Below are 14,581 nucleotides of genomic sequence, written 5' to 3' on the forward strand. Positions count from 1 at the left end.
AATGCTTTAGCTAATTTTTTCTTACGCAGATCTTTAACAACTCTTCTTTCTTTTTTTTTCTTCTAAACCACAACTAACTAAGGATGTTATCCTAAGTCTATACTCCCAAATGCCACGCACTGGTAAAGGGAGGCAGCAAGAAGTCTGGAGTAAGACTCAGCACGCTTTTCATAACCTGCAAGTCTCTTTGGACCAAAGATAATACAGACTGGGTTTTATTGCCAAAAACATCAAATTTTTGGTTACAGCTCATGTTCCAGAAGCTAAAATTGTGTCAACTGAGTAATAGTATCCAGAAATAATTCAGTTCAAGAGTCTTGGTAGATTGATGGGCAAAATGAATGTCAACATTAAACGGCAAGAAAACAAAAGTACACTGTTAGCTAGCAACAATAGGAGAATCTTAACAGATGTAATTTATAGCATTACAATTGATGAAGTTAGTAACCTTTAGCAAGGAGACAAAGAATCAATAGCTGCCTGAAAGTCTGCAGCTGCAAAAATTTGGGAATTAACTAGGAAGTCAGGTGTAAGTGCTAGAAGAATATTTAAACTAAATAAATTTAAGGTTAATCATAAATGCAACCAAAAATTTGGCATTAGAATGGTTTCTTCAATTTCTTAAAACAGTGGAATTTTTGTTTCTTAAAAATACAGCAAACTTAGAGAATTATACATTAATGGATTCATGAAAAGGACATTTGGGTTGTAGGGAAAATGAAAGTTCCTAAAGGCCAGGATCCTTACCTGACCCTAAACAACTTGATGATGTAATTGGCCTACTGATAGGCTAATGCTTACACACCCACTGGCAATGAGCCATTATTGTTGGCATTACTATATAAAGAGCTCTGCCCAGTGCTCTCCCGAGGACCAGTGACTGAGACAGGCTTGCTGCATGCAGACTGTCCCAGAGGCAGACATGATTCCAGCACTTGACCTGCCACCGTGAGAATAAAGCTTGGTATAAACCCTTTTACCCCTAATGTTCTATTGTTGATATTTGGTCTCACTGAATCGAAGTGAACTTGCCTGGAGGCAATCCTGCTCAGGCAAGACAATTGGCATAGTTGGCAGGATTTGCTGCAGACCAAAAAAAAAAAACTGGAGTAAGTTGTACTCGTGGGAGGGGTACTTCAGCAGGCTGCTCTTATGGGTGGAAAGATATCAGGCACCCATCAGTGGGCATGTGGTCCAAGGTAGCTTGCCTCCTAGAGGATCAGGCCCCTCCCCAGGACTGGGGGAGATGTGGGCGGTGCCTGAGGCTCTCTGCAAAATAGGGAATTTCTTAAAGAAACAATGCTCGCAAGTTGCTAGGAGCTGTGGGCTGTCTATTCCTCACAGTGTTAAGAAGGGCCGTAAAGGAGAAGACTGTGCTCCTGCAAGGAGCACAAGAAGAGATAAAGGTCATGAAGGAAGAAAAAAATCCACCGATGATTTAGATGGCATCACTGCAAGATGCTATGTAGACAGTAAAGGACATAATGGTAACACAAGAATGCAGGCTACAGGGTGCTGTGGAGGAAGTGAAAGGTTTGTTGAAGAATGAGATAGCATGGCTGTGAAGCACCGTGGAGGAGGTAAAGGCCATCAAAGAGAAGGATGCACCCCTGTAAGAAATACAAGAAGAGGCAGCACAAGAACACAAGCTGTGAGGTTCTGTGGAGGAAGTAAAAGATTCCTTGCAGAATGAGACAGCAGTGCTGCAAGGCACCGTGGAAGAGGCAAAGCCATGAAGGAGGAGGATGTACTTCTGTGAGAAGCACAAGAGGAGGCGGCGTAAGAATGCTAGCGGCAAGGCATTGAGGTGAAGATAAGAAAGCTATTGAAGACTGAGAGAGTGTCGCTGTGAAGCACTGTGGAAAAAGTAAAGGATGTAGCAGAGGAGGCATTCTGCAGATGAGAAAACTGCCATCCACCCCAGAAATGGTGGAGGAGCCAGGGGAGAACAAGGAGGTAGAGATGGTATCAGAGGAATCAACCCTTCCTCTATTGAAATCCCACCCAGCTGTAGTCAAGAAAACAAAGACACAGCAACACGGCCTCCTCCAGGAGAGGTGCAGTCCATCCCCAGGTCATGGAGCACTCTATGCTCTGCCCCTATACACAGGCAGAGCTGGTGGATTTGGGTTCCCAGTTTTGGCAGAAATCCTCAGAGTCCATATTAGCCTGGTTCCTGCACCTTTGGGATGTAGGGATGGATGGAATCATTCTACCTGAATTAGACGTGGGAAACCTAGCTTCTCTGACAACTCATCCTGCTTTGCACCAGTGACTGCACAATGCACACCAGACCCCAGGGAATCATTCACTTCTCACATGGGCAACGGCCACACATTGCACTGTACGGCTTAATCAGGGTGACGTACCACCTTCCCCCACTAGATGGCAGACATATGCTGAGTTCCAAAAGGTGTTATGGGAGTTAGGCATAAAAAATGCCATTTATAACCCAGTTAATTATGACCTGGATAGGGAGCTGTTTACAGCAAGGATGAGGGATACAGTGTTGCAAATGGCTCCCTTGTCCCTCTTCGGACCCTTTGTAGCCATTTTTGTCCCTCACTTAGGACAGCCTATAAATGTGGTTATCCGTACAGTGGCAGATTTCAGAGAGGCTCAGACAATGTGGCAAGGAAAGGAGTGCAAACTGCCATCAAGAGGAAGGGCTTAAAGGACCCCGTGAAGGTCACGAGGACCCAGATGTGAGTTGATTTAACAGGGGCAGGATCAGACAGAGAGAAATTGTGTGGGAAGTCAAATAGAATCTTAATGGAGTTTGCAACAAGTAAAGCTGAAGCAGCGGTTTCAGACTTGAGGACCAAGAAATAGAGGCCAGAGACAGAGCTGCAAATCCAGCCTATGTGCAAGCCTTCTTGCTGGAGGGTGAGCCAACCTTGCCTGAACCCACATCGGAAGATGATTGGGCGATATGGTTTGACTGTGGGGAGTTGAGGCACTCACTTTGGGGGACTAGGTGGGGACCAGATGCCCCATGTTGAAATATCAATTCATTAGTCCCCAGTGAATGTACAATGAGTTCTGGCTCTGGCAGACACAGGAGCTGAATGCTCACTGACTTATGGCAACTCTGAATAGCTTCCCAGGATCTCCACTATTATAGATAGACATGGGGGGTAAGGCTATCAGAGTGAACAAGCCCAAATCCTATTAGGAATAGGGTGTCTACCCCAAAGGAGTATATTGTGTATATCTCTCCCATCTCTGAATATATTTTGTGGATAGATATCCTGCAGGGTCTGTGGCTGCAGACCACTGCAGGTGAGTTCAGACTGAGGATACTTATGGTGAAGACAGTTCTGAGGAGACAGGCTAAGCACCCACCCATAACTTTGTCTGTGCCTCAGTGGGTGACTAATACCAAGCAATACAAATTGCCTGGAGGACATAAATTAGTTGGAGAAAACCTCTAGGAATTGGAGAAGGTGGGTATTATAAAGCCCACCTGTAGCTCTTTTAATTAGCCAGTGTGGCCAATAAAAAATCCAGATGGCTCCTGGTGTATGACAGTGGATTACAGACAACTGAATAAAGTCATACGTCCTACATTCTGCCATCCCCTCTATTGTAGGCCTTATGGACACCCTCAGTCATGAACTAGGGACATACCATTATGTTTTAGATCTTGCTAAGGCCTTCTTTTCCATTGACATAGACCAGGAAAGACAGGAACAGTTTGCCTTCACATGAGAAAGATGGCAATGGACTTTCACTGTCCTTCCACAGGGATACCGCCACAGCCCCACCATCTGTCATGGAGTTGTAGCCCAGGACTTGGCAGCATGGGAGAAACTGCCACTGGTGCAGCTGTACCCATTATACTGATGACTATCATGCTCACTTACAGATCTAGAAGGTGCAGCAACTAGACTGCTGCAGCATCTACAGGAGAAAGGATGGGCTGTGAACAGCAACAAGGTTCAGGGACTTGGTTTGCCAGTCAAATTCTTGGGTGTCTTCTGGTTAGCTAAGACTAAGTTATCCCAGAAGCAGTCACATACAAAGTCCAGGCCTTCCCTATTTCTATAACTGTGGCATTATTACAAGAGTTTTTGGGTCTTCTAGGCTCCTGAGAGTGTTATCCCTCACTTAGCACAAATTCTGAAGCCCTTATACCATTTGGCACAAAATGGCATCAGGTAGGACAGGGATGAGACATGTGTGTCTGCTTTTACCACTACATAACAGGCAGTTAAGATCGTGCAGGCCTTGGGTGTGATAGACCCATCAAGGCCCTATGAACTGGCTGTTCATGAGACCAAAGACAGTTATGGCTGGGGTCTCTGGCAGTGGCTTGAATGAATTTGCCAACCTATTGGATTCTGGTCGCAACTCTGAAAAGGAGCAGAGGTCCTGTATAGCTTAATAGAGAAACAATTGGCTGCCATGTACCATGCCTTGCTGGCTTTGGAGCCCATCACTGGAACAGCCCAGATAGAGGTAAGAACCACCTATCCAATTATAGGGTGGGTATATGAAACTGGACTTAAAAGCCATGGAGTGGTATGTCACAGATACCACTGGCCAAGTAGGGTGCATATTTACAGCAGCATAGCACTCTCTTTACTATCCCCTTGAGTGAAGAACTCCAACACTTACTGGGGCCAGTGACATGTATCAGTGAAAGGCAGGAAGAATTTGTTTTAGAGCCATTAGTAGCAGAGAGCCCTTACTGAGAGGGAAGAGCCCCTATACCCAAAGACGCATGGTACACAGATGGCTCCAGCCACGGGCAGTCCCCAAAATGGAGGGCTGTAGCCTTCCATCCTAAGACTGAGACAACACAGGTGGGAGATGGTGAGGGGAAGAGCAGTCAATGGGAAGAGTTGTGGGCAGTGTGGCCTGTGATCAGTCGGGAGCCCTCCCCGCTAATCTCCTCTGAAAGCTGTGCCATCTATTGAGGCTTGACTCTGGCTACTGACATGGTATTATGACAACTGGTTGGTTGGTCACAGACCCCTTTGCGGGCAATAGTTATGGAAAGACCTACAGGCCTCTGGTCAGACTAAAATCTGTGTACAGAATATATCATGTAATGGGTCATTTGCCACTGGCAACCCCAGGAAACAATGAAGCAGATGAATTGGCCCAGGTACTTTGGCTAGAAGGAAAACCTGCCTCTGATGTGGCCTGATGATTACATCAACGTTTGTTACAGGCAGGGCAGAAGACAATGTGGGCTGCAGCCTGTTGGTGGGGCCTGCCTTTGACCTTTGAAGAAGTCAGCAGAGCCCAGCAAGAGTGCACTATATGCTCTAAGAGGGACTTACCCTGAGTCCCACAGCAAGATGGGATAATAGCTAAGGGACCAATAGCCCCCATCAGATGTCAGATAGACTGTATTTGGCCTCTGCCTACATCAAAGGGGTATCAATATGTCGTAACTGCTACAGACATAGCTACTGGACTTCTGGTTTCTTTTCCTGTGTTTTGTACAGACCAGCAAATGACCAAAAGAAACCTAGAGTGTCTCTTTGAAGCCTATGGCCAACTGCAGGTAAAGTGATGAAGGCACCCACTTTACTGGACATGTACTACAAGAATGGAGGCAACAATTAAGGATAAAGTGGAAGTTTCATGTGCCATATAATCCTACCATGGTAGGCATGATAGAGAGGTACAATAGTTTGTTAAAATATGGCCTGAACAAAGACACCAATATTCTACAGGGCTGTTCATCCACTTACATAGAGTGCTACGGTGTTTGAATGAGAGGCCCCGGAAGGGGGCAATGAGCCCTGTGGACATGCTAAACACACATTGCTGCTCCACCCCAGACAGCTGCAACTACAAATGAAGGAGGAATCACTAAAGCCAAGGTTTGGTCACCAGAATAGTATCTTGTTGCCAGCACCAAATACAATGAACGCCAGAGGCTCTGTTCAGCGGACATGGCCTTGGACTTTCTGACACATGAACCAGTGATGGCTGGCTCTCCTGTCACCTTGGGGACAAAGCCTAGAGGCTGACCTCTTACGTATTTCTGGAGTAAAAGCAGAATGGCCCCTGAAGATCATGGTAATACACCCTAAATGGCTGCAAGGTAAGAACATCTTACTGGGGAGTTTTGTTTTATTTTTATGGCCAGTGCACGTACCTCCAATAGCACTATACACAGTAACGCCACAGGGAAAGGGATAAAGTTATGGTATACTACATCCAGATGGGACCCCCTTCCTGCCATGGTCCTATCACAGAACCACTCTCTTGCATATATCCTATCTGATGGACAAAATTTGCCTATGGTAATGTCATTAAAACATGTATCTTATTGCCCTTAAGGTTAATCTCCTCTAATGTCTTTGTGGATTGGGCGCACACCTAGCAAAAACTGCTACTCACTGGGTGGGCACAGAGCTCCTTATCAGTACTGCTACTGGCCTCCGTGGCACTTGTGAATCGTGAACTGGGACTGGCTTGAATACAGCTGGAATGACCAGCTGGTGGCAGTTGATCTCCTCAGGCTTGAGGGCAACTATTATTGTTACAGCATTTGTTGTTCTAAGGTTCCAGCTCTCTCACACAGGAACTGTCAAAGAAGACTGATTTCTACCATGGAAAGAGTGAGTCATGAACTCAGCTGAGTAGAACTGGTTCGAATACAGAGGGAATGACCACTTGGTAGCAACTGATCTCCTCAGGCTTGAGGATTATTATAATTTTTGTTGTTATCTGTATCATGATTGTCATTGTTATCTGTATGTTGTTATCCTCTGTTGCTATTGTGGAATCTGGTTACAAAGCTCCAGCTTTCTCATGCAGGGACTATCAAGGAAGATTGAGGGTGCCTAAATTATGAGGTGAGAACCCCTGGATGGGGTACAGTGTAGGGAAAAAGAAAGTTCCTATAGCCAGGATCCTCACCTGACCCTAAACTACTTGATGATGTAATTGGCCTACTGCTAAGTCAAGGCTTACACACCCATTGGCAATGAGTCATCATTGTTGGCATTACTATATAAACAGATCTACCCAGTGCTCTCCCAGGAGGCAGAGACTGAGACAGTCTTGCTGCATGCAGACGGCCCCAAAGACAGATGTGGTTCCAGTACGCAACCTGCCACTGTGAGAATAAAGCTTGGTATAAACACTTTTACCCCTAACATTCTATTGTTGTTATTCGGTCTCACTGAATCCAGAGTGAATTTGCCCAGGGGCAGCAGTCTCCCTCAGGTGAGACATGGGTATTTAACTCTAGCTTTGAAACTGCAAGAGAAATACATATTTTTAGAATTCAATGCATGCCCTTTATTACTGCACCATCTATGTCTCCACTTAGATTTTATGGCATTATTGTTGAGATGCTTATTATACAGCCTACTGAACTGGGTCATGGTATATTGATTGATGTACATAGTTAACAGACTAGATTAGTGATAAGGACTCAGGGAAGAAGCACATTAGAGGTCAGCATCAACACAATGAGTTAATACCTTTGGGAATGCACAGCTGTTAAACCAAACAAGGTGGCCATATTGCTCAGTGAATTCAGTGAGATCTAATGGGAATTTCAGAGTAAATTTACTTTTAAGATGTGTAGGAAGCTTAATAAATCAAAGTGGTTTTTCTATTCCAGGGTAAATCATCCCACCACATCTTTTCATTTAACACTGACCAGTTTGCTTAATGGATTATGAAGGGAAAGAAAGGATGCACTCCAATGAAAATGACCCTTCTTATCTTTAAATTTTGCATTTAAAAGTCCTTTCATTACCAACAGACACAAGAAAAGATGCTCAACATCACTAATCATTAGGCAAATGCAAATCAAAACCACAATGAAGTATCACCTCACACTAGCCAGAATGGTTACTATCGAAAAAACAAGAAATAACAACTATCAACGAGGATGTGGAGAAAAGGGAACCCTCACGTACTACTGGGAATGTAAATTGGTACAGCCATGTGGACAACAATAAGGAAGTTCCTCAAAAAACTAAAGGTAAAAATACCATATGATTCAGCAATTCCACTTCTGGGAATTTACTCAAAGAAAATGAAAATCACTAATTCAAAAAGAGATATGCACACCTATGTTTATTAGAGCATTATTTAAAATAGCAAAGATATTCAAGCAACACAAATGCCACTGATAGATGAATGGATAAAGAAGACAGGGTACATATACAGAATAGAATATTACTCAGCCATAAAAAAGAAGGAAATCTTGCCATTTGTGACAATATGGATGGGTCTAGAGGATATTATGCTCAGTGAAATAGGCCAGGCAGAGAAAGACAAACATGATATGATTTTACTTCTATGTGTTATCTAAAAATCAAAACAAACAAACAAAAAAGAAAGAGACCCACAAATACAGACAACAGATTGGTGGTTACCATAAGGAAGGGAGTTGGAAGGATGAATGAAATAGGTAAAGGGGATAAAAAGGTACAAACCAAAAATGTAAAATATGTTAGACATAGGAATGGAAGTACAACAGAGAGTATATAACCAATAATATTTTTACATCTTAGTATGATAATGGGGTAACTATACTTACTGTGGCAAACATCTACTAATGTATATAATTATCAACTCACTATGTTGTACATCTGAAACCAATATATCAACTTTACTCCAATAACAAATAAATAAATAATTTTTGTCACAGCCTCCTACAGATCTAGATTATGTCTGCTGTCACAATTCAAATGTATCATGTGGCTTCAGGACACTTTGGGCTGTTTAAGATGCTTGCTTTTTACAGTAGTAAAACACCTCTGCAAACAAGCTAAGGGCTCACCAAAGACAGAGGATGTCATCAAACTGACAAAATGGCCAGGTAATTCTGAGTAACTTCTTTGCTTTGTGAAGCAGAATGAGATACGTTGTATCTTCAAACATTCCATATTCTTGTTTCAAAACATTTACTTAAAAAGTGATAGTAAATAAACCTTGACTTTTTATAACTTTTTGCTATTTACTACCTTCCTTACCCTTACAAGTATATCAATTTAATGTCAGAGAGTGTATGGTATCCTGAGGATTTTAAAAACTATTATTTCATCTTAGACTCAAGGTTCAAAGACAAGTAGACCTTCCTCTAGGAATAACTGAGTAACATTATATACAAGGCTTTCTCATTTTTCATTGTCTTATTCAGAAACCACAAATAAAACATTGTATTCAAACTAAGGAAAATTAAGAATGACTTTTGTGAAAAGAATGACTTTTGACTTGGGAAGATTTGATTGAGGCTTTGAATGTTCTGCTAATGCAAACTAGCTCTTTCTGTGAGACCAGTTCTCTTGTTAGCTGCCTACACTTGTCCCAGTCATAACAGCAACCACAACTACAACCTTTCTTCTCTGATCAACTTACTTTTCTAAACCCTTTACATGCAACTTGCTAAATTTCCTGAATAATCTTATCATTAGTTATCATCATCTCCATTTTGCAATTGAAGAAACTGAAGCACAAGAATAAGTAACCTGCCCAAGATCAAGGGTCTTAAGAAGAGATGAAATGGGGGTTTGAGCTTTGCACAAAATGACATCTTTACATTAAATGCACAAGCAACACAACAGGAGTGGGTCTGTGAAGAACTCCCTATGGATGTCCTTCCGATTTGAAACAACAAAAACCTAATAAATTGATGACCAGGTAGAGTCAGTGTCTTACAGTGCTCAACTGTAGAAATGAAAAGATCGCTCTCAGAGTTAGTCAATATAAATGTGTTAAAGAAGAAACAAATTCCAAGAGCAGGGCAGCATACCTTTTGAAGTGTATGAAAATTTGAGAATCACTTTCTGGTGGCTTCTCTTATTACTGAAAAGTGATCTTTAGAATGCAAAATTTAAAAACTCAACAGTTTAACTATGGCTACTGAATGTGAGCTGCTCAAAGATGATAGATTTTTTGGTCTACAGTTATGGAGTAGGGCACAGTGAATGTGTGCTAGGCAGACACTGGGATTGGCATTTTACAGGAACCATATGACATGGCATGTAAAGTTAGAAATTATGTCATTTTTAGCAATTTGGAACCTGAGGCTTAAAATATGTTAAAGATCACACAGCTACCAGGTCATAAAATTGGGATTCATCTCCTTGTGTAATACAAGGATTACAAAAGTTCTATTTCCACTACCCTGTGCTTTGAATACCATTATAGAATCTCTAAATACAAATAAGAATAGATACCATTGTCCTCCAAGATGAGTTTCAGTTATCAGGTTATCTACTGAAGCAGACATTCAGGCTTTGGAAATGAAAATTACTGGTTATTCTTTCACCCTGTATCAGTTTATTCTTTCAGCTTACACATGAGGCGATCACTTTAAAATTTTAATGTTTGCTAACAAATCAAATCTGGTGATATGCCATTAGCCATATTTTCCGAATAAACAAAGGGTAGGAGGGGTGGGAAAATAACCCGACCTTGTTCTTGAGATCAGAGATGCTTAAAGGCATGTGTGAAAAGCCCCCAGGGGAAAATATTCACTCTTTTTCCCCAGTTCAGCTCAGTTTCTGTTGTCTAATCATTTTCTTATCACCAAATATTATATATTTACACAGGTGCTCCTCTGATTTAATTGTTTGGAAGTAGTCACTGGAAGCAAAGCTATGTGACTCAGCTTTGGCGATGCAGTCCAGCTGCAATCTGACAGGTAAATAATTACCACTAATCAAAATCTAAATGAATTCATGTTCTTCAAAGTCAGATGGGGGGAAGGGGGTATGGGTTATAAATGAACTGCTAGGAGTATCAGGAGAAATAAGAGCTGGGCAGTCCAATCTTAGATGAAAACAACAAAGAGAAGACTTAGCAACAGTAAGACCTCAGCTGTCACATGTATTATAGCACAAAGACCTCTGGCTGGGGTTCTGTTTTCCCCATGCAGGCATAATTAGCTTCTTGGGATCTTAGGAGCCTCTCTGTAAAACTAAGTCAGATAATAAACTAGGTCTGTTGCGGTCCTTGCTGGGTATAATTTCATGATTTCAGTATGTGGAATCCAGATTTCTTTGTACAAAGAGGAATAAAATTTCTTTCTTTGGGCTCCCTATCAGTAAATAGTGTTTAAAATAAAAATCAATACATCAGCTACTTAAGAGCAAACCATATTCTCTGAGAGCTTATTAAGTGAACAGATTTAGGTATAGGCTATCCATCGTCTAGGGGCCAGTGGATTTCAGTAGAGATTTCCACGGAGTTATTATGAAGGATACCTTCCCCAAGGCCTGAGGCCCTACATGATGAATTCATGAGCTTTGAGGACATTTCTTTAAAAGTCAGCCTGTATGGACTGTAGAAGCCTTTCAGCCTTTTTGCAGGCCATTTTTAAGTTTCCTGGTAATGAACAAAACAGGTCCAATAACTTTCAGTAACACACTCAGGAAACGTGTGGTACAGAGCTGCAGCTTTCAAGCAGTTGACACAGAAGTCCAGTTGAATCAGCGTTGAGAGCCATGCCTGAAGATGCCGTCTGTGCTTTGGGACCAGCCAGGGTTGCCCTATCAGCCACAACAAGACCATATTTTGACTGGTTTTCATCAATTTGACTCGGGTGTTTTTTTCTTATTCTTTTTCACTTTTTCTGCCTCTTGTAAAAGCATTTGGCTTTGAGGCAGAAAAAGAATTTTTTAGCTGTAACTCAAGGAGCTCTCTTACTGTCTTTTGTAAAACGTGGGTTGGAGGATTTACCTTATGGTTTGGCGCCCGGCTAGAAATAACCAAGAGTCTAACATCAGGAGAAAATATTAAATGACCACTTGAGCTTCCCTTCTCTAGTCTCTTCTTTAATCTTAAATTGTGGTGCACCCCCTTCTCCCTCCTACTAAACCAATTGACAGAACTCCCTCTACTCTTGAATGTAGGGGTATGGGAGAAACACATACTCTTTTTTGTCAGGATGAGCACCCCAAATATCACCACCCCAAAGAAAAATATCAACCTTTTAAGGAAATAGTTTGGACTGACTGAGGTCTTCCAAGATGCAATACTATGTACTGACTCAGGGAAACTTAGGACAACATGCTGAAAACATTTTCAGGCCTGGAAAAATAACTGGTTTAATAATTCAAGATGCTTTAAAGTCACACACACACACAAAAACCCCATAAAAACAAATAAACCTCCCTTTCCAAAAGTAATGCTGTATGGTAAGCTATTTCTGAAATGAAAAAAACAGAGCTTGCAATCAAATGCAAGTTCAGCTTTGTGACCCTCCTACTCAAACAATTGACAAAGACCTTCAACAGCCCACATCCCAAGTGGGCAAATGGAAATATCGATTTCATGAATTTTCAAAATATTTAGATGAAAAGTGAAATATTTAGTTAATACCCCAGATGTATTTTCATCTGAGTGTCACACATCTCTGGACTTCCAAATGGATTTTCCAAGTACTCCATATTCCTGTATGATTTTAGGAATTTTTTTGTTTTTTTTGGTACTGTTACAGAGCAGACACTAGGATATACACCAAAGTTTCTTAACCTCGGCACAATGAGCGCTTTAGGCTGGGTGATTCTTTACTGAAGGGGCTGTCTGTGCATTGTAGTATGTTTCAGAGCACCATGAGTAACTGCTCACTGGAGGCCAGTAGCATGCCCCCCAGCTGTGTCCACCAAATATGTCCTGACATTGCTAAATATCACCTAGTGGAGCAAAAGTGCCACCAGTTAAGAACACATTTTACTTACCTTTACTAATTCAATCCCAAATGCACACTATTATTTTCCGATTTCTCTATTGCTCATAAATAATGAGAAGGTGGCTTAAAGAGCATTTATCATCTATTCAATTTCATAATAAGTGACAAAGGAAAATACTTCAGCCACATCAGCTAAGATTATACTCTTTAACCTAACACTGTCAACACTCAGGATTTGCGCTGAATACTGTAGGTGCTTTCCCTATAGTCTAAGATTTCTAAAAATAGAGAAGTAAATAAGTGAACACTTTCTTGAAAGAGTCACAAAATGACTGCATTCAAATATGCATCCCAATTCAAAGATGTTCATTGGAGGGCAGGGACCGACCACACAGTAGGCCATACCTGGATGTGGGTAACTGAGCCACAAGTAATTGCTTCCATTTGCTCCTTAACACTTGCTAGTTATTTCAGTTACTTGAATAGATAGATAAGTCTAAGGAGCCTGCTAGATTCACCACAAAGCAGACTGCCTTCACACTGGTTGACAACTGCATTGTGTCAATGGAAAGAGACTGAATTTGAGATTGAGCACACCTAGGGTGGTCTGCTCCCTACCACTGGGAATTGTGGGAAATTAACTTCCTTTAGCTTCTGATTCCTTATCTGAAAAAGGACAGTCATAACTAACCTGCAAAGTAGTTGTAAGGATATGTTAATACGTGCAAAGCACAGGACATAGACCTTAGTATGTAATAGGCATTCAATATATGGCAGCCATTATCATCGTTCACTTAATGGTTGTGAGACATAAAAGGAAAATTTTCATTTTCAGTAGGGAGCTGGTTGGAGAGAGAGACTTTATAAAATTCACTGAGCTTTTACTGTATACCAAGCACTGTACCAAGTGATGTACATGAATTATTTAATTTCATTTATGAAGTTCATTGCCTGTTGGTTATGTTAGGCATCCCTTCTTGAGTTTATTTACCTGTTGTCTCCTTCACTTACATAGGAGAGCAAGTAGCATATCTATTTTATTCACTGTTGTAGCCTCAATGACTCATACCTCAATCAATGTTAATTGAATTAATAAATTAGTGAACCAGTTTTAGAAGAAGAATCCCCCTAGGAAGATCTTTGACTCTTTTGTATCACTTTAGATTCTCTCATGGCAGCATTTCTGACATTCATTTCTCATCATTTCTAGAGCCACTAGCCGACTCCTGACCCACACTGCCTTCAGTCTAGACTATCAGAGCCACACCATAATTCTTAGCCAGTGTCTAGCCTCTTCTCACTCCTGCCCGTGCTCTTTGCTGCCTCCACACGAATCTTCTTCACATACCCTCATTGATAAACATCATTGACCAAGTCCAGGCCAGCCTCTTCAACTGAAAACCAAAACCTGTCACGAGTGATCCCAGCGTGCCCTAACCCACCTCATATTCAGCCATGCATTTATGTTATCATCTGTCCCCGCAGACCATTATCTGCCTGAGCATTTTGGAATGTGAACTTGATCATCCAGCTATTTATTTAATGGATAATTTATTGAGTGCCTCCTTTGTGCCAGGCACTACATACCATGTGTGCTACAACACAAAACATGACTCCTGTCCTTTAGAGCTTAAAACATAATTGAAGAGAAAAGCACCAAAATGATTTCAATACATCAACTGATTTTAAAAGGGTTGTTCAGGGTGCTAGGTAGGTACCTGAAAGTGTCTGTTACCCATACTTGGGAGGTCAGAGAAAGATTCTCAGGCAGAAAGATATAACCTCATCTCTGACACCTGAAAACTGAAGAGAATTCTGCTAGAAAAAAAAATAACGTAGAGAGGATAGCATGTGCTGACTCCAGAAGAAGAAATATGGCTCATCTCATGAACTGCAAATAGTTGAGAATATCTGGAGAGTAAGGCACAAAGGAGGTGAAGGAACCAGGACGGAAGAGAA

The 14,581-nt window shown here is 41.6% G+C and overlaps 1 long non-coding RNA gene across 10 annotated transcripts in view; it reads right to left on the reverse strand.

Moving 5' to 3' along the window:
* The window catches only part of LOC118972528 (uncharacterized), a 465,003-nt gene that overhangs the window by 291,604 nt on the left and 158,818 nt on the right, over positions 1–14,581 (reverse strand). The gene's annotated exons all lie outside the window — the stretch shown is intronic.

Source organism: Manis javanica, chromosome 3 (genome assembly GCF_040802235.1).
Source record: "Manis javanica isolate MJ-LG chromosome 3, MJ_LKY, whole genome shotgun sequence".
NCBI lineage: Eukaryota > Metazoa > Chordata > Mammalia > Pholidota > Manidae > Manis > Manis javanica.